This window comes from Lathyrus oleraceus, chromosome 5 (assembly GCF_024323335.1).
Source record: "Lathyrus oleraceus cultivar Zhongwan6 chromosome 5, CAAS_Psat_ZW6_1.0, whole genome shotgun sequence".
Taxonomy (NCBI): domain Eukaryota; kingdom Viridiplantae; phylum Streptophyta; class Magnoliopsida; order Fabales; family Fabaceae; genus Lathyrus; species Lathyrus oleraceus.
The window spans coordinates 641,369,393-641,388,822 of NC_066583.1; the positions used below are offsets into that span (position 1 = coordinate 641,369,393).

General features: G+C 40.2%; 1 pseudogene; it reads right to left on the minus strand.

Annotated features, from left to right (window-relative positions):
• Positions 1 to 4,908: 4,908 nt before the first annotated feature.
• Positions 4,909 to 5,008, minus strand: LOC127089344 (uncharacterized; annotated as a pseudogene).
• Positions 5,009 to 19,430: the final 14,422 nt, after the last annotated feature.

Consider the following 19,430-nt stretch of genomic DNA (forward strand, 5'->3'; position numbering starts at 1 on the left):
CCAACGGGATTCCTTGCTTCAGCTTGGCATTTTCCCCAGCATTTCGCATCCCTGCATGTAGAATCATATTGCATTGCATCCTCCCAAATCGCGTGGCATTTCCGTTTTCACGGAGCATTACGCCATCGTAAAATTCAAACATACGCATGCAAGCATAAAACATTCTCGGTATTCCAAGTGACAAGCCAGAAGTTTGTTTCCAGTGCTCAGACTGAAGTTTGTTCATGACTTATTATCCCCAAGCGGATCGGGTTTGGAGAAAATCATCCCCAATAGAGATAAGAATGGGTTGCCTCCCCTAGCAGGGTAATCTCCAAGCAGTTCAGGTTCGATGGAGTGCATCCTCAGCAAGGTTTGTCTTTCCCCAGCAGGGTGGAAGTTGACGTGATTATAAGATCCTCAGCACAGTTCCTGGAGTTCCCCGGTGTTGTCTCTGGAGGAGACGTGTGTTTATGCATTCATCATTTAGATAAGCATAACATATTGCATCATTAGTGCATAGCATTTCCATGATCATGGGGCATTGTGTAAAACAAAAAAAACTCATGCATCAACATTGCAAACATGTCCATTAGCCCTAGGCCGTGGTGACCAGCCGAGTTTGGGTTGTTGGAAAGAGTTTAGCATCGCGCCATTGGATCGGCTTCAGAATTGGGTTCATCAGCATGGTTGAGAAGTTGGTGTTTTCCCAACAAGTGACTCCTTAGTTGAGTGGGTATCCCCAGCAGTGTTACTCCCCGAAGTTGGCAGCATCTTGCAAGCTTGGGTCCATTCCTTTAGCAGAAATGGGTGTGTCTGATCTCTCCATGTAGAGTCTACCCTTTAAGCAGAAAGTGTCTACCATTTCCTTCTGCGCTCCCCACTGAGTTATATCCTCATGGATGACGGTTGTTTCTGTTCCCTCCCTAATGGGATGGGTTTTCCCTATTGAGTTCTTTCCTCATTAGGATGAGTCCTGATTCAGTCTGCCTTTTTGGATCGATCCTAAACTGGCTTCCTGTTGGCTGTCGCCCGTGCTTCCCTGGGGCATAAATGAATAGTCGCTCATTAACCGGCACTCATTCATCTTATCTTCGGCAGAATTTGTGGCTTCTACCTACAAACCGGTAGTTGTAAGTCCTATCTTTGTGGTTTTCTACCTACTAGCTGGTAGCTGTAAAATCCCACTTTCATCCCCTTGGCAGAGTTAACCCTTTGTGCTCATCCTATCGATGACTGGCTACCTTTCTGTGGTTTTCTGCCTACAAACCGGTAGATGTAATCCCCTCCTTGCAGTTATCAATATCCAGCTTGCGGTATTGATACTCTTTTCCCCTTTGGATACTTGCCTTGATCAGGTAGTATTGTCCCCATTGGGTCTTCCCCTTCTTCTTGGACACTTGCTCTGAGTAAGCAACTTTATCCTCTTTTGATTGGTCACCTTTTGCATGCCTAGTCCTGGTACCCTGATGTCTTTCTTTTCGGTCGATTATTCATTTAACAACCTGCAACCCGGTTATGGATAATCTTCCATGCGAGTGTATTATCTACGTTTTGACGGCTATAGATAATATATCTCATGCACTCTTTGGTCAATCTTTCGATTGTTATCCCCAGCATGGGTCTTTGGCATGCGTGCCGGCTCACATATCACTGTTTTGTTATCTTCGCCGATGATGATAGACATGAAGAAGTTTCCGGTATCCAGACCGGAGTGGCATTCAGGCCAGTTTCCGATTTCCAGATCGAAGAAGTTCTCAACAATCAGGACGAAGAACTTATGGTATTCAGACCAGTTTTCCGGTATTCAGACCGAGGCGGTATTCAGACCGAAGTGGCATTCAGGCCAATTTTCCGGTATCCAGACCGAAGTGGCATTCAGGCCAGTTTCCGATTTCCAGATCGAAGAAGTTCTCAACAATCAGGACGAAGAACTTATGGCATTCAGGCCAATTTTCCGGTGTTCAGACCGAGGCGGTATCCAGACCGAAGTGGCATTCCAGGCCAGTTCCCGGTATCCAGACCGAAGTGGCATTCCAGGCCAATTCCCGGTATCCAGACCGAAGTGGCATTCAGGCCAGTTTTCCCGGTATCCAGACCGAAGTGGCGTCCAGGCCAGTTCCCGGTATCCAGACCGAAGTGGCGTCCAGGCCAGTTCCCGGTATCCAGACCGAAGTGGCATTCATGCCAGTTTTTCCGATATCCAGATCAAAGTGGTGTTCAGACCAGATTTCTGGTGATCAGACCAACATTGGTACTCTCATATTCCGATGCTTAGTGCGGCGTTCAGGCCATGGGTATTCCTGTGTTACCATTTATTTTGGTATTCAGATCAACTTCCTGTTTCGGTACTCAGACCGATTTTCACCGTACCAGACAGATTCTTCTTTTGGGGATTGCTTCTTTGTCAATTCTGACAGGCATGGTTAATTATTTCATAGGGATTCAGGATCAAAATCCAGGTCTTCTTAGTATTTAACCATCTCCCACTATGATCATTGATAACACGAAATTATATCGCTTTTTAAGACTTAATTCAATTAAATTATTTTATCATTTACGCTAATTTATCCCATTTTATCAGATATTATGCAGTATTTCTCTTCTGTTTATATCAGGTACCCATTTTGAAGCAAAAGTGAAAAAGGGAAGAAAAGGAGGGGTAAAAAGCAACAAAAAGGAGAGAAAAGGAACCAAAGGCCAAAGCCCAGCCCAAAGCGCACAAGTCACCAATGCTGTGCCTGTGACGGACGTCACAGGACGCGTGACGAGCGTCACGCGAAGCAGCCTTGTGACGGACGTCACACATGGTGTGACGAACGTCACACCAGTCCTCTATATTTTTGGCGCAAGGAACTCAACTGACCACGTTGAAGCCCACTTCCACTCACGCTTAACCCTCGGAAGCCTACTACCATGCACGCGGAAACCCTTGAAAAGTGGTTACACCAGCAGCTTATAAATAGCAGCAAATTGGGAACTTCCAGACACACAGTTTTTGCACGCTCAGTCTTGCGGAAGCTCTGCCAAATTTATTTTTTCACGCCTTTGCCTATTTTTCTTCCTTTCCAGCATCGTTCACTTTATTTATTTTATTTTGCAAGCTTTGTTTTCTTTTTCCCTTGCAATTTATTTTCCCCGTTCTTAGCTTTTAGATATTTTTCGCGTAGTAGTTTCTACACCGGAAACTACTGGGCAACTTTATACCGGATTTAACCTTACGTTATTTTCGAGTTTTTTTATTTCCTTGATTTAATTTACTGTTTAATTGAAGAATCGAAGAACAAATCCTACCGGCTTGTGGTGGAGTGTTCAAGACCATTGTATTACGCATTCAGGTTCTTTAATTGTTATTTAATTTTTATGCTTTATTCTACTGTTTATTTGCATTGCCTGCCTGAAATGAGTCTGTGTATGCATGATAATAATTCTTATTTATTTAGCATGTCTGACTAATTTGCCTAGGTATCGGTATGTAAAGTAAGCAGAAAGAGGGATCAAAACTAAGTCGGTCTATTCAAACTTAAAATTAGAATCAATCTTTTTATGGTCTTAACTTACAGGTTTAATAACAAGATTTTTTACAAAAGTAAAAGACATAAAGAAGTTGAAACCAACAGAGCGAGAGTTTGAGGTTTTAACTGGACAGTGTAAGTTAGTCATTAAATCTATCTCAGGGCGAGAGCAAGTTTTAGAATTAATTAAATTCTGACCTTTTTCCAAAAAGTATTTTTAAAGATTGAATGTGAGGACGAGAGTTAAGCATTTAGATTTAATTGTATAACCTAAGTCAACAGAGCGAAAGTTTGAGATAAGGGTGTTTAAAACGGTCAGTATTTTCTTAAAAAGAGTTTCTGCAACTTTATTGTTTTCAAAATATGATTTTTGACTTAATTATAAGTGACAGCAACATTAACATAAGATCATGGTTTCTTCAACAGAGCGAGAGTTTGAGATAAAACCTTTAACCAATAAAGTTAGTCGAAACGATTTATTTTAAAACCGAGAGACCGACAAGGAATTGATTCCCTAGTTTTGACAAACTACATACCGATATCCGTTTTATTGATATTTAATCTAGATATTAGTTTAGCTCTTAGCCCCCTTCCCCAAACAATCAAACATTTTCACCTTAGATTTACGTAGTAACCTTAGATAACGGTACATCGATTCATAAGTCCCTGTGGGATCGATATCTTTTAAAACTACGCGATAGAACTGTGCACTTGCAGTTTGTATCCCATTCTCGACTCACACAGTCGAGCGATCAAGTTTTTGGCGCCGTTGCCGGGGACTTTTATTCAATCGATATCGTAACTCTTCCGTTACGCTGTAGAGACTAAGGTTTCTTTTTCCTTCTATTCTTTCTTTCGTTGATTTGTATGCCACGCACTCGCTCTCAAGGCGAACCGCTCTATTTACGAATCAACGATATCGAACTATATCTCCGAGTCTTACGACGAATTCGGGAATATCGTGCTGAAAACAATCTCCCTCCTATAAACCTTCCTGATATCAAAAACATTTTTCCTTCTTTAACCGAGATGGCAGAACCAGCTCGTGCTCTTAGAGATTACGCCGCTCCATCGCAAGATGAACCGCATTCAAGTATTGCTCCGCCCGCAATCGAAGCAAACAACTTTGAACTTAAACCTTCACTGTTGCAGGCTGTGCAACAGAACCAATTCTCTGGAAATCTTACCGAAGATCCAAACCTTCATTTATCCGTATTTGTTCAATATGCTGATACTGTTAAAGCTAATGGTGTCACTTCAGAGGCAATTCGACTTCGTCTTTTTCCTTTCTCATTAAGAGATAGCGCTAGAAGATGGCTTCAATCTCTTCCTTCCAACTCAGTCACCACATGGAACGAGTTGAAGAAAGTTTTTCTTGCCCGATATTTTCCGCCAAGCAAAACAGCTATGTTAAGAGCCCAGATAAACGGATTTAAACAGAAAGACAACGAGTCTCTTTTCGAAGCATGGGAAAGATACAAAGACATGATGAGACTTTGCCCACACCATGGTTTGGAAGACTGGTTAGTAATTCACACATTTTATAATGGTCTCTTATACAATACAAGGTTAACAATAGACGCCGCTGCAGGTGGTGCACTAATGAACAAACCTTATGCTGATGCTTACCAGCTTATCGAGAGCATGGCCCAAAACCACTATCAGTGGGGAACCGAACGAACAACAGTGGAAAAACCTCAACCGAAAACTGGCATGTACGAGATAAGTAACCTTGATCACGTCAATGCAAAAGTGGATGCTTTGGTCCAGAAAATTGAAAGTTTAAACGTATCACCACCAACCGCCGTGGTTGCTATAACTCAGAATTGCGAGGTCTGTGGAATCCAAGGCCACACTCCTGCGGAATGTCAACTCTTGACTGGAATCCAAACAGAGCAAGTAAACTATGCTCAAGGAAGCCCCTATTCGAATACCTATAACCCAAATTGGAAGAATCATCCAAACTTTTCATATAAGAGTAATAATGCTTTATACGCACCTGGACAGTCTCCGAATCAAACCCCATCTATACCTCCGGGATATCAGAAACCAAATCCTAACAATAATACCCCTAGAAAATCCAACTTGGAAATCATGATGGAAAACTTTATAGCTTCCCAACAACAAACCAATAAAGATTTCTTAAACCAGAACATACACACTGGCGAACAACTTAAACAACTAGCAAGCAAAGTAGATGCCTTGGCTACCCATAACAAAATGTTAGAAACCCAAATATCTCAAGTAGCTCAACAACAAGCACCTACTGCTGCACCAACTGGTACATTCCCTGGACAGCCCCAACCTAATCCGAGAAGCCAAGCTCATGCAATTATATTAAGAAGTGGAACGGAAGTGGAAGGACCGTCTGATCCAAGGATAGAAAACCAAAACCCTAAGAAATCTACTGAGGAAAGTGAACCTAAGGAAAAGGAAGAGAGTAATAAGGAAACCCTAGAAAAGAAGGAACCTTATGTACCTCCACCACCTTACAAACCACCTATACCTTACCCTCAAAGGCTTGTTAAAACCAAAGATGTAGGCCAATTCAGAAAATTTGTTGATCTCCTTAAGCAATTAAACGTTACAATTCCATTTACCGAAGCTATTACGCAGATGCCCTCATATGCTAAATTCTTAAAAGAAATTCTTTCTAATAAAAGGAAACTTGAGGATAGTGAAACCGTTACACTCCCTGCCGAATGTAGCGCTATAATCCAAAACATGCCCCCTAAACTCAAGGATCCAGGTAGCTTCTCTATACCCTGTCACATAGGAAAATTTGTCATCGACAAAGCCTTATGCGATTTAGGAGCCGGAATTAGCGTTATGCCTTTATCCATATGTAAGAGACTGGAAATGGGAGAATTAAGACCGACCAAGATGTCTGTACAACTAGCAGATCGTTCCATCAAATATCCCGTAGGAATCCTTGAAAACGTTCCCGTACGCATAGGTCAGTTTTACATTCCCACTGACTTCACAATTATGGACATTAGAGAAGATGATACTACACCTATTATACTAGGAAGACCATTCTTAGCAACTGCCGGTGCAATCATAGACGTAAAACGAGGAAGACTCACCTTCGAAGTAGGTGAAGAGAAAATTGAATTCATTCTTTCCAAATTCTTGAAAGCACCTGCAATAGAAGATACATGTTACTTCATGGATATCATCGATGAATGCATAAAAGAAGCAGAGTCAGGAGAAGACAAATCATCAGACTATCTTTTAGAAGACAAATCTAAACAATGCTTAGCAATAACACCAGATCCTACGCAGTGTCTTAACAAACCAACCCCTGATTTGAAAACACTTCCCAAAAATCTGAGATATGAATTCCTAGACTTAGAACTTGAACGACCTGTGATAGTCAATGCAGATCTAGGAAGACTCGAAACAGAAAAACTCCTACATATCTTAAGAAAATATCCAACCGCACTAGGATATCACATAACCGATCTTAAAGGAATAAGCCCTTCTATTTGTATGCATCGCATCATGTTAGAAGAAGACGGTAAAACCTCTAGGGAACACCAGAGAAGACTAAATCCGATCCTAAGTGAGGTAGTGAAAAAAGAAATAACCAAGTTATTAGAAGCAGGTATTATATATCCTATATCTGATAGCAAATGGGTCAGTCCTGTACACGTTGTACCAAAGAAAGGAGGCATAACCGTTATTGAAAACGAAAAAGGAGAAACTATAACTAAACGAATCGAATCGGGATGGAGAATGTGCATTGATTATAGGAAACTAAACAAAGCAACCCGAAAAGATCATTTCCCTTTACCATTCATTGACCAAATGTTAGAACGATTAGCAAAACATTCACATTTCTGTTATTTAGACGGTTATTCAGGCTTCTTTCAAATACCAATTCACCCTGATGACCAAGAAAAGACAACATTCACATGCCCTTTTGGTACCTTCGCGTATAGACGAATGCCGTTTGGTCTGTGTAATGCCCCTGCAACTTTTCAAAGATGCATGATGGCAATTTTCGCCGACTTTCTCGAAAACATCATGGAAGTATTCATGGATGACTTTTCTGTGTACGGACAAAGTTTCGAAGAATGCCTTGAAAACCTGGAAAGAGTTCTTGAACGATGTGTAAAAGTAAACTTAGTACTTAATTGGGAAAAGTGCCACTTTATGGTACAAGAAGGAATTGTTTTAGGACACATCATCTCGAACAGAGGAATTGAAGTAGACAAAGCCAAAATAGAGGTAATCGAAAATCTTCAACCCCCAAGAACCGTGAGAGAAGTACGAAGCTTTTTAGGACACGCCGGTTTCTACCGACGATTCATCAAAGACTTCTCTAAGATAACTAAACCCTTAACCGGACTATTAATGAAAGATGCTGAATTCATATTCGACGATAACTGTTTAAAAGCATTTCAAACTCTTAAACAAGCATTGATCTCCGCACCCATTATGCAGACACCAGACTGGAATGAACCATTCGAAATAATGTGCGATGCCAGTGATTATGCTGTAGGTGCTGTTTTAGGACAAAGAAAGGATAAAAAGCTCCATGTTATATATTACGCTAGCAGAACCCTGGATGAAGCGCAGATGAATTATGCCACAACCGAGAAAGAACTCCTAGCAGTAGTATTTGCGCTAGATAAATTTCGTTCTTATTTGGTAGGAGCCAAAATAATAGTTTACACTGATCATGCTGCTATCAGGTACCTTCTAACAAAAAAGGATGCTAAACCTAGACTCCTAAGATGGATCTTGTTACTACAAGAATTCGACTTAGAAATCAAGGACAAGAAAGGAACTGAGAACGTAGTAGCAGACCACCTCTCTAGACTTGAGAACCTTGAACCAGAAAGAACATCCATTAATGATGATTTCTCGTATGACAAACTCATAGCTACTTTGGAAGAGAACAACTCCGACATGCAAGTAGAAACCACCTTAGCTATATCTGTCATACCATGGTACGCTGATCTAGTAAATTATTTAGCTGCCGGAATAGTTCCACCTACTTTATCTTACCAGCAGAAGAAAAGATTCTTCCATGACATAAAACACTATTACTGGGATGATCCCTTACTTTTCAAAAGAGGTCCCGATGGTATTTTCCGTCGATGTGTACCCGAAGAAGAGGTAGAAAATATAATCCAACACTGTCACTCCGCGCCTTATGGTGGACACACAAGTACATCCAAGACCTGCTCTAAAATCCTACAAGCTGGCTTTTATTGGCCAACTATATGGAAGGACGTACATGCGGCTATTAAGGAGTGTGACAGATGTCAACGCACGGGAAACATATCTAGACGTGACGAGATGCCACAAAATGGTATTTTGGAAGTAGAGATTTTTGACGTGTGGGGAATAGACTTCATGGGACCGTTTCCATCCTCTTTCGGTAACAAGTACATACTCGTGGCGGTTGACTACGTATCAAAGTGGATCGAAGCTATAGCTTCTCCAACTAATGACACCCGAGTAGTAACTAGACTCTTTAAAAATATAATTTTTCCGAGATTTGGCATCCCAAGGATAGTAGTCAGTGATGGTGGATCGCACTTTATATCCAAGGTACTCGAAAAACTACTACTTAAATATGGAGTGAGACATAGGATAGCAACACCTTACCACCCTCAAACCAGTGGACAAGTGGAAGTATCTAATAGAGAAATCAAGCAAATACTAGAAAAAACGGTCGCCACTTCAAGGAAAGATTGGTCATTGAAATTACCAGAAGCTTTATGGGCATACCGAACTGCTTATAAAACTCCCATAGGGACGACCCCATTTAAGCTCATTTATGGAAAATCCTGTCACCTCCCGGTAGAATTAGAACACAAAGCCTATTGGGCTATTAGAAATTTAAATTTGAATTATAAAGCCGCCGGTGAAAAGAGAATCCTTGACATAAACGAATTAGAGGAACTCAGAAGAGACGCCTATGAAAATGCCAAAATCTATAAAGAAAGAACAAAACAATGGCATGATAAGCGTATATCAAGGAAAATCTTCAAGCAAGGCGACGCAGTACTCTTATTTAACTCCAGACTAAAATTATTCCCGGGAAAACTACGATCCAGATGGTCAGGACCTTTCCATATCACTAAAATCTTTCCCAGTGGAGCGGTAGAAATTAAAGGACAATCTACAGAACCGTTCACCGTAAACGGGCAACGTCTGAAACATTATCACTATGCGGAAACCAACGAGGATTCGCAAATTCTACACTTAGACGAAACGCCCCCAGGACTCATAGACAATATTTAACAGTTTCTCTGTCGAGCTTGCGACATTTAAACAAAGCGCTTAGTGGGAGACAACCCACAAATTAATTTGTTATTTTATTATTTTATTATTATTATCATTTCTCTATTTTTCTCTTAATTATTCTTTTAATTTCTATTTAGTATTCATTATTGATTTATTCAAAAAGAAAAAAATATATCTATATATATTAATAATAATTCTATTCTTCTTTCGGCATTTGGCCAAATCCTGACTTAAACTCATGTTTTCTTTTCTCTAGTTAACACTAACCAGATGGGACATTTTGACCGTATGGGTATCAAGTTCAGAGGAATGGCTCAGAAACGAAGGTTTGAAGAACTAGCCACTAGAGAGATGCTACCTAGTTTATATGCTGATGATTGGGCTATGACTGCCCTTGGACTGAGACAGAGTGTCCTGTTTTTGCTGAATCAGATAGGATGGGAGACCTCCCCTATTCTGAGACCTTTCACCACCTACCGGAGACTCACATTAGAATTCCTTAGTTCATTAATCTATCTACCTAGCCATGGAAAAGGAATTACCAGAGGTTTTATCCAGTTCAGAATGTTCAATATGGAGTACCAATTTAATACTAGAGACTTCACCAACCTTTTGGGTTTTCCTACCTCCTTTGATACATTCACTATAAGCCAGGAAGAACTTCTCGAATATAGAGAGCTTGAACACTTTTGGGGTAAGCTGACTGGAAATGATGAGCCCGAAGAACATGAGTTTCTCTCTGGAAACATACATAACCCGGCCTTTTCGCTATTTCCATAAGATCCTGACCCACACTTTATTTGGGAAAAAGCCAAATAGTACTTCAGTTTCACGTGATGAACTCTTCATCATATTTTGTGCTTCCCAGAACCGTCCAGTAAACGGTGCTACTTTTATGTTAGCTAATTTGGACCACCTTATCCAGGATGAGAGAGCACCCATTAGAATAGGCGGCCTGATAACTATGATAGGTAATGCTATTGGACTACGTCAGCCTATGCTTGACCTGAACCCTTTTTGTGGCATTACCACTATGAGTATACCTTTCCTCTTCAACACTATGTTTATAGCAAACATAGGGTCTGATGAGTTTGAGCTCGTTATTGATAACCAGGTTCTCTGCCTATTCACCCTGCCCGATCCTAGGACTAGTGTTCATAACCAAAGGAACTGGCTCTACAACCTGAATGAAACCCCAACTCCTGCTGGATCCACTGAATCCATCCAGGATTATGAGATTTGTGATGACTATGAGCATTATGTTGACCATATCTCTCTTGCTGAATCTGACCCTCAGACTCCATCCGGCTACCATGATATTGATCCTCCTCCTCAGCCTGTCCTGACCGAAGAATCAGCCATGCCTGATCTCCGACATCATATGCCAGGAACAGATATTAAAACCGTCATTGAAGCCTTGATGTCAGAACAAAACGCCCTCAGGGAAGATTTCCACAGCTTGAGACTTGCAGTCCTAGAACACATGAGCAGCACGGCAAGTCAGTTACGTATGTTACGGCATCATGTTAACTCTTTTACTCCTCCGGCCAGAGATCCGAAGATAGATGGAATTTAGTTATTTTTCTTTCTAAGTTATTTAGTTTTAGGCTAGATTTTTTCATTAATGTTATTTGAATTCATGTTTATTTTTATTTCATTTTATTATTTTCCCTTCCTGTAATACATTATGATCAATTTTTATTTGAACCTGTTTAGTTAATTTATTTTGCAATGCCTATTATGCTCTACTGTTATTACTTATTATTATTATTATACAAAGCAATTAAGCATGCATACTAAATTAAGCTACAGACTAAAACGTTCATAAGCAGAATAAAATATTAAATTACGCTACCAAGTGATTCTGTGAAGCGCTACTAAGCCTTTCCAAAAAGGAAGTGTGACGAGCGTCACACCACCCATGACGGGCGGCACACTTAGTGCCTGTTACGAGCGTCACAGCCTTGTGACGAGCGTAACGCTTCTCAGACATGTGAACGTTAGGGAGCCGTTGGAGACGAACGTTACACCCCCCACCTTTTTACATTCCCCATTCATTTTTCATTTACCACAATTAATTACTTTTCAACCACTCTTTCTTTTCACCTCCCACATTTTACCTATAAATACCCTCCAAACTTCCTTCATTCACCACAAACAACTCTCTCATATCAAATATACAATTCTTTTCTCTTCCAAATCACTCATTCAAAAATTCATCACAATGGCGGGAAATCAAAACTTCGGAAATATCATCTTCCGATCCGGAGATGACAACTATCAGCAAGAGCAATTCGAGCGCTTCCAACAGCGAGGCGTCGCTCCCACCAGGTACCCCGATTTAACTTGTTTACAACAATTGGGCTTACTCCAAGGTATCGAGTGGATGCTCCGTAGAGCCGATTTAACCTTCCTTTGCACCCATAACCAACCCACCTATCCTTCCCTAACCTTAGAATTCCTAAGTTCTTACGACTACACCACTCCCGCCGGTGAAGGTGAATTTCTAACCGGTACAGCAACCTTCCGTATGTTTAACACCGAGTACTCTCTAACCCAACGCCAATTGAGTGCCATGCTGCAATTTCCCACAGAAGGTCTGCTCCATGCCAGAATTCCCCCAACCTCAAACTGGAACACAGTTCTAGTTTTCGACCTATTTAAGAAAATTTCCGGTATCAATACCTACAACTGGGAAGAACTCCTTCTCTCCCACATCCATAACCCCACCATCCGCTATTTTCTCCGTATCCTGCAAAACACACTCTTTGGAAGACCAAACAACAGTAAGGTCAACTCAAAAGAACTCTTTTTCCTCCAGTGCGTTTTCGAATCGGATACTACGGTAAACGCCGCCTCTTTTCTCCTTCATCATATCCGCACCTTATGTGCTAGAGGCCGGCAACCATTCATAATTGGTGGATTAATAACCTCCATAGCACTTGGCCTGAACCTAGGGGATAAACTCCAAACTTTAGAATCCCTACCACCCCTGTCTATGGATATCAGCTATTGTCGCTCCAGCCGCCTGATCAAAAACAGAGTAGGCGGAGGCTATTATCTGATGGTGAACAACCAAGCTGTCCCAAGTGTTGTGCTACCCAATACCACCCTAACCGATGTCACAAACCCGAACCGCCACCTCTACGATCTTAGCGCTCCTGAAACCACCGACCCTTCACAAACAAACCAGCAAACAGATGAGTTTGAAGAAATGGAACAAGGTGATCATCCGCCAACACAACCGTCAGTCCCGCTCAACCCTTCCAGTAATGCAGCCGGCCCATCCTCCCAACGTCGTCGACGACGAAGGCCTGCGACCAACGATGACATTATGGATGCTATCGATGGAATGCAGGCACAGAATACAGAGATGATGCAGATGATGCGTCAAATGCAACAGCAACAGGATGCTCGGAATGCCATAACCGACCAGCGGTTTACTGAGTTGTTTAGCAGATTCGACAGCTTAGACATACGTCAAAGATCACCAGGACCAAGAACCAGAGGTGGAAGGCAGCCTTAGTTGTATTTTTCTTTTTCCTTTCCATTTTGTATTACTTTCCCTTCAAACATCGAGGACAATGTTTAGTTCAAGTATGGGGGGGAAATTATTCTTTCCATTCTCATCTTTGTTTCAAGTTTGTACTCTCCCTTTTCATTGTTATTTCCTTATAAAAACAAAATATTTTTTTTTAAGTTAAGTCCTGAATGTGAAAGTTTCTATTATCTATTTCCCTCAACTTTCTTGAGCCATAACAAAAATTTTAACACACCCAATAAGTATAAAGGTCGCCTACTTTATAAAATTTGAGTGAAATCAAAACAAAATCATTACCATAACAACGCTCTGAGAACCTCAATATGTTAGATCAGGATAAGTACCTATCATACCGATTCCTTGAACTTTTAGTTCTATGGCAACCCCAAGTAGTTTATACAGAAGTCAGCACCATCTTAATAGCAAACTACGTGGAGAGCCGATGAATATAAGTGAATGATCCCCAAATTAACCTAAGGAAATTAAACTAGGTGATCCTTACCAGATCATTTAACCTAAAGGTTGCAGATCATGCAAAAGCACAATACGAAAGATCCATTATGAATTGGTTCAGTAGGAATCTGGTACTGAACTTGGTAGGGCGGACTACGGTTCGATCCCCCGCAATTTGCAATGGACTGAATAATGAAGTTATCCGACTTATGTACCAGAACTTCTAGCTAAAAGCGGATCATAGTCACTAACCGGTTACTCCACTATGTGCGCGAAAGGATAAAGGGCTTAATGTGATTTCGCTAGAATGAAAACGGGCAAAATAAGACTAAAGGAACCAGGATAGCTATCATAGGGTACTTGAACCGATCGGCATAAGGTAGGGTTATCTAAGTTGTAACGGTAGTTGTTGATGTCAAGATTAAACTCAAGTCCTCCTAAACAAAAATCCATTGGCAACCTAGTACGAATTGATGTGTGCTTTAAAATTTCATCCGGCTAAAACTTTTAACAAGTTCTATACTGAATTTTGCTTGAGGACAAGCAAAGATTTAAGTATGGGGGAGTTTGATAACACGAAATTATATCGCTTTTTAAGACTTAATTCAATTAAATTATTTTATCATTTACGCTAATTTATCCCATTTTATCAGATATTATGCAGTATTTCTCTTCTGTTTATATCAGGTACCCATTTTGAAGCAAAAGTGAAAAAGGGAAGAAAAGGAGGGGTAAAAAGCAACAAAAAGGAGAGAAAAGGAACCAAAGGCCAAAGCCCAGCCCAAAGCGCACAAGTCACCAATGCTGTGCCTGTGACGGACGTCACAGGACGCGTGACGAGCGTCACGCGAAGCAGCCTTGTGACGGACGTCACACATGGTGTGACGAACGTCACACCAGTCCTCTATATTTTTGGCGCAAGGAACTCAACTGACCACGTTGAAGCCCACTTCCACTCACGCTTAACCCTCGGAAGCCTACTACCATGCACGCGGAAACCCTTGAAAAGTGGTTACACCAGCAGCTTATAAATAGCAGCAAATTGGGAACTTCCAGACACACAGTTTTTGCACGCTCAGTCTTGCGGAAGCTCTGCCAAATTTATTTTTTCACGCCTTTGCCTATTTTTCTTCCTTTCCAGCATCGTTCACTTTATTTATTTTATTTTGCAAGCTTTGTTTTCTTTTTCCCTTGCAATTTATTTTCCCCGTTCTTAGCTTTTAGATATTTTTCGCGTAGTAGTTTCTACACCGGAAACTACTGGGCAACTTTATACCGGATTTAACCTTACGTTATTTTCGAGTTTTTTTATTTCCTTGATTTAATTTACTGTTTAATTGAAGAATCGAAGAACAAATCCTACCGGCTTGTGGTGGAGTGTTCAAGACCATTGTATTACGCATTCAGGTTCTTTAATTGTTATTTAATTTTTATGCTTTATTCTACTGTTTATTTGCATTGCCTGCCTGAAATGAGTCTGTGTATGCATGATAATAATTCTTATTTATTTAGCATGTCTGGCTAATTTGCCTAGGTATCGGTATGTAAAGTAAGCAGAAAGAGGGATCAAAACTAAGTCGGTCTATTCAAACTTAAAATTAGAATCAATCTTTTTATGGTCTTAACTTACAGGTTTAATAACAAGATTTTTTACAAAAGTAAAAGACATAAAGAAGTTGAAACCAACAGAGCGAGAGTTTGAGGTTTTAACTGGACAGTGTAAGTTAGTCATTAAATCTATCTCAGGGCGAGAGCAAGTTTTAGAATTAATTAAATTCTGACCTTTTTCCAAAAAGTATTTTTAAAGATTGAATGTGAGGACGAGAGTTAAGCATTTAGATTTAATTGTATAACCTAAGTCAACAGAGCGAAAGTTTGAGATAAGGGTGTTTAAAACGGTCAGTATTTTCTTAAAAAGAGTTTCTGCAACTTTATTGTTTTCAAAATATGATTTTTGACTTAATTATAAGTGACAGCAACATTAACATAAGATCATGGTTTCTTCAACAGAGCGAGAGTTTGAGATAAAACCTTTAACCAATAAAGTTAGTCGAAACGATTTATTTTAAAACCGAGAGACCGACAAGGAATTGATTCCCTAGTTTTGACAAACTACATACCGATATCCGTTTTATTGATATTTAATCTAGATATTAGTTTAGCTCTTAGCCCCCTTCCCCAAACAATCAAACATTTTCACCTTAGATTTACGTAGTAACCTTAGATAACGGTACATCGATTCATAAGTCCCTGTGGGATCGATATCTTTTAAAACTACGCGATAGAACTGTGCACTTGCAGTTTGTATCCCATTCTCGACTCACACAGTCGAGCGATCAATCATATGAAGAACATCCTGCTTCATATTCTCTAGTTGAAGACGCTTAAATAGGGGCAACTGTCATATCCTGATTTTGGTCTTGAATCTTTTATGTTGGTTTGGCATGCTTGGCCTAGCTTTACTTTGGTTTTGCATGAGGATTGTGGTTTTGATCCAAAGTCATGGTGTTTGTTCATGTGATTGTTAATGCACATATGGTCTTGGTCATCTGAACAATCAAGCTTCTTGTGTTTCAAATCACTTGCCAGTCATGTTATTGGTTCATGGATACTATGTCAAAACCCTAACCTTATGGTCTTATTTCATTGGTTTTGTTCATACACATTATCAGTCAAGTCATTTTCTTTTCAAGAGTCAAACATTCAAGTTATGATTAAACCAATAGTAAAACCAAATTTCAAATCAATTTTCAAACCATTTCAATTCATTTCACACCATTCTAAACCATTACATTTGATTCCATACAAAAATACACAAAAATTGACACTTTGACCAATTGTTGACTTTGGTCAACAGTTGACTTTTTGGTCAACTTTGACCAAAGTCAACTTGAATTCTTTTCTATCCTAAACCACCAATTGTCCAATCCTAGTCCTAATCCCATTTTACAACTCCATCTTGATTTTGTTTTGGCTATTTGTACATGATCTTCAATGCCATCATGCCATGAATTTAGTTTGAGCCAATAAGCCTAGCAAAATAAAGCCATGTTGCAACGTAGAGACAATGTTGGTAAGCACTTGTAGAACCATTGGCAAGTCAGGACATCCTATGAAACTCCACATCAAGGCAATGCAGTGGAGTCAAAGTCAAGACAAGTTGCAACCATTCTGCAACATGAATACAGGGCTGTAGAAGTACAAGAAACAAAGAACACTAATTCAGAAAAATTCAAACCATTACAAGCTAAGCTACACCAGATGAAAAGCAAAGGCTAAAAAGAAGAAAAGACTCCAAATACTTCAAACAGACAGTAGCCTGAGAGACCAGATACCACCCAATCTAGCGATGGAGCTGAACCGAAAATATAAGAGAACCGCAATAGACTCCGGAATTCTGCAGCAACACCAGGAAAGAAAGTCCACTGTTGCGAGATCTTGATCACAGCTGAAAACCCGAATGAACTCCAACAGACGAAACGCAAAAGAAGACCGATCATCTCCCTGAGCACCTGAACTTTAAAGACGCTCCAAATCCAACTGCACACAATGAAACTGAACTGCAATTGCCTGCCAACTGCAAAAGAGAGAAAAACAGACAACAACAAACCTACATCATGGCCTTGCAATCCATCAAAACATTGGTATCTTGTACACTATGCATCACCGCATCATGCTGTAATGATCCAAAATAAGACCACATCAAAGCAGTGAATTTGCATGACTTGCTACCATGTTGAGCATCCAATGCATTAGCCATAAACCTGCAGACAACCAAGTCAAAACCATAACAGGGTCACAAGACCATGATGCAGGAATTTGGAAGTGATTTATGAAGGTTACCCTGCAAACTGGTATAGAAAGATTGGCAATACACTGGTCCTGCATCCTGCAACAGTCAAGACAACAACATCACAAGCCAACAAACCAACATGAGCTTTACACAATCAACCAAGTATCTAGCCATAAGCCTATTGCAGTTGTCCTTTGACCAAAGCCAAAAACCAGCCTACTGCAATGATCCTTCTTGACATGTACCAATTTAAAACACCAAAACCTGTCATTAATCAATGCATAATAACCATCACCAATGACATAACATAACCTAAGCTAATTTGTTAACCAAGTTTTCAAAGCCAATGCTCACTTGTGAAGTTCCACATTTAACATTTCCAAGCTAACATCAAAACACTCAATTGCACATGAGCCCAAAATGGAGAAAGTGACACCATGATGCTAGTAAAAATACAGGCTAGACACTACCAGCACAAAACAGTACAGGAAGAGAGTTATCTACATGATGACACTTCCTAACATAGAAGACTCACAACTAAAACTAGCCAAATGGTGAAGCAATTCAGAGCAATCGAGATCTTTCCATGATCCTTGACGCTCTTCTGAAAACAAAATCTAGAGTCGTGCTGAATGATGTAATTAGTAAAAATGGCTTACAGATGTTGCATAAGATCATGAAGCAGTACAGGCAAGACTTCAAAAAAAAGGTCCAATACTTCGAAAGCTTCTTAAGGTCTTGGAGTATCTGGCAGCAGGCAAGGTTTTGACACCGGAACATATCAAGAGCGGCCCTCCTTGCCGTGGAATGGAGAGTTTTAGGGAATCAATGCTGTCTTTGACAGAGCACGATGACAAACAGGTCCATCAAATTGCTCAAAGCTTCCGAGACAGATGGATTCCAAGACATGATCAAAAAAACAGAGCTGTAATCAAACCCATGTTCCATTTATTTTCACTGCAGTAAAAAGGTAAGTAATCAGCCAAAGCAGTAAAATTCAAAACATCCAGAAAATTCCCAAATTGGAATCCAGACAAAACAATGAAGAAAAGCGTGGCTCAGATTACCATTTTTTCGAACCATACACCAAAAAGGACCACTCTTTTTTCTGAGCACCAAAAGGCCTTGGCTGGGATACTTCTTGGATGAAACCCTAAAGCTGTGAAGATAAAAGGAGAGGGAGAGTGAATCAGTAAAGGGAGGACAACGAAAAACATAGAAAAAAAAACCCTAAACCCTATTGATTTCCAGCCGCCACCACTGAATACGAAGAGAGTAGCCACTACTATTCACTAAGAAGGAAAGAAGATTTCTGCAAAAACAAGGAGCATAGGACGAACGAGAAGTGTTACCTCCATCCGTCGGTGAATCTCACCGTATTTGGTTAGCATCCTTTCCGAAATTTCTATTTCTGCATTTCGATTATGCTTTTCATCCTTCTGAAGGAACCATGGTTGTTTTCCAATTTATGTTTTCATCGAAGTCTCTGTGTGGAGTTAGCAGTACCGCCGCTCATGTTGCGTTTGTTGATTTCTCTTGATTTCTATTGTGTATTTTAAGATGAAAACAGATTGATATCTAGAATGAAGAAATAAATCCCTTTCTTATTTTATTTAAAAATGGCAGAGGAAATTTTCTTGGGATTTATAATCTCTGCAAGTTATCTTTTTTGTTTGCTTTAGCTGTTTGGTTTCTCAAAGGTCAAGGTGTTTAGACCGATGAACAAGGCTTGCTACCTAATGCATTGCCTTTTCGTTTTTCTGTGTGCTCTTTGATTATTGTCTGCCACCCATCATAAATGCCGACAGTTGGCATGGGCATGAGAAATCTCTTCTGCTTCCGTCACCCAACAGCCATGCGGCTAGGGTGACCGTTGGACTTTTGA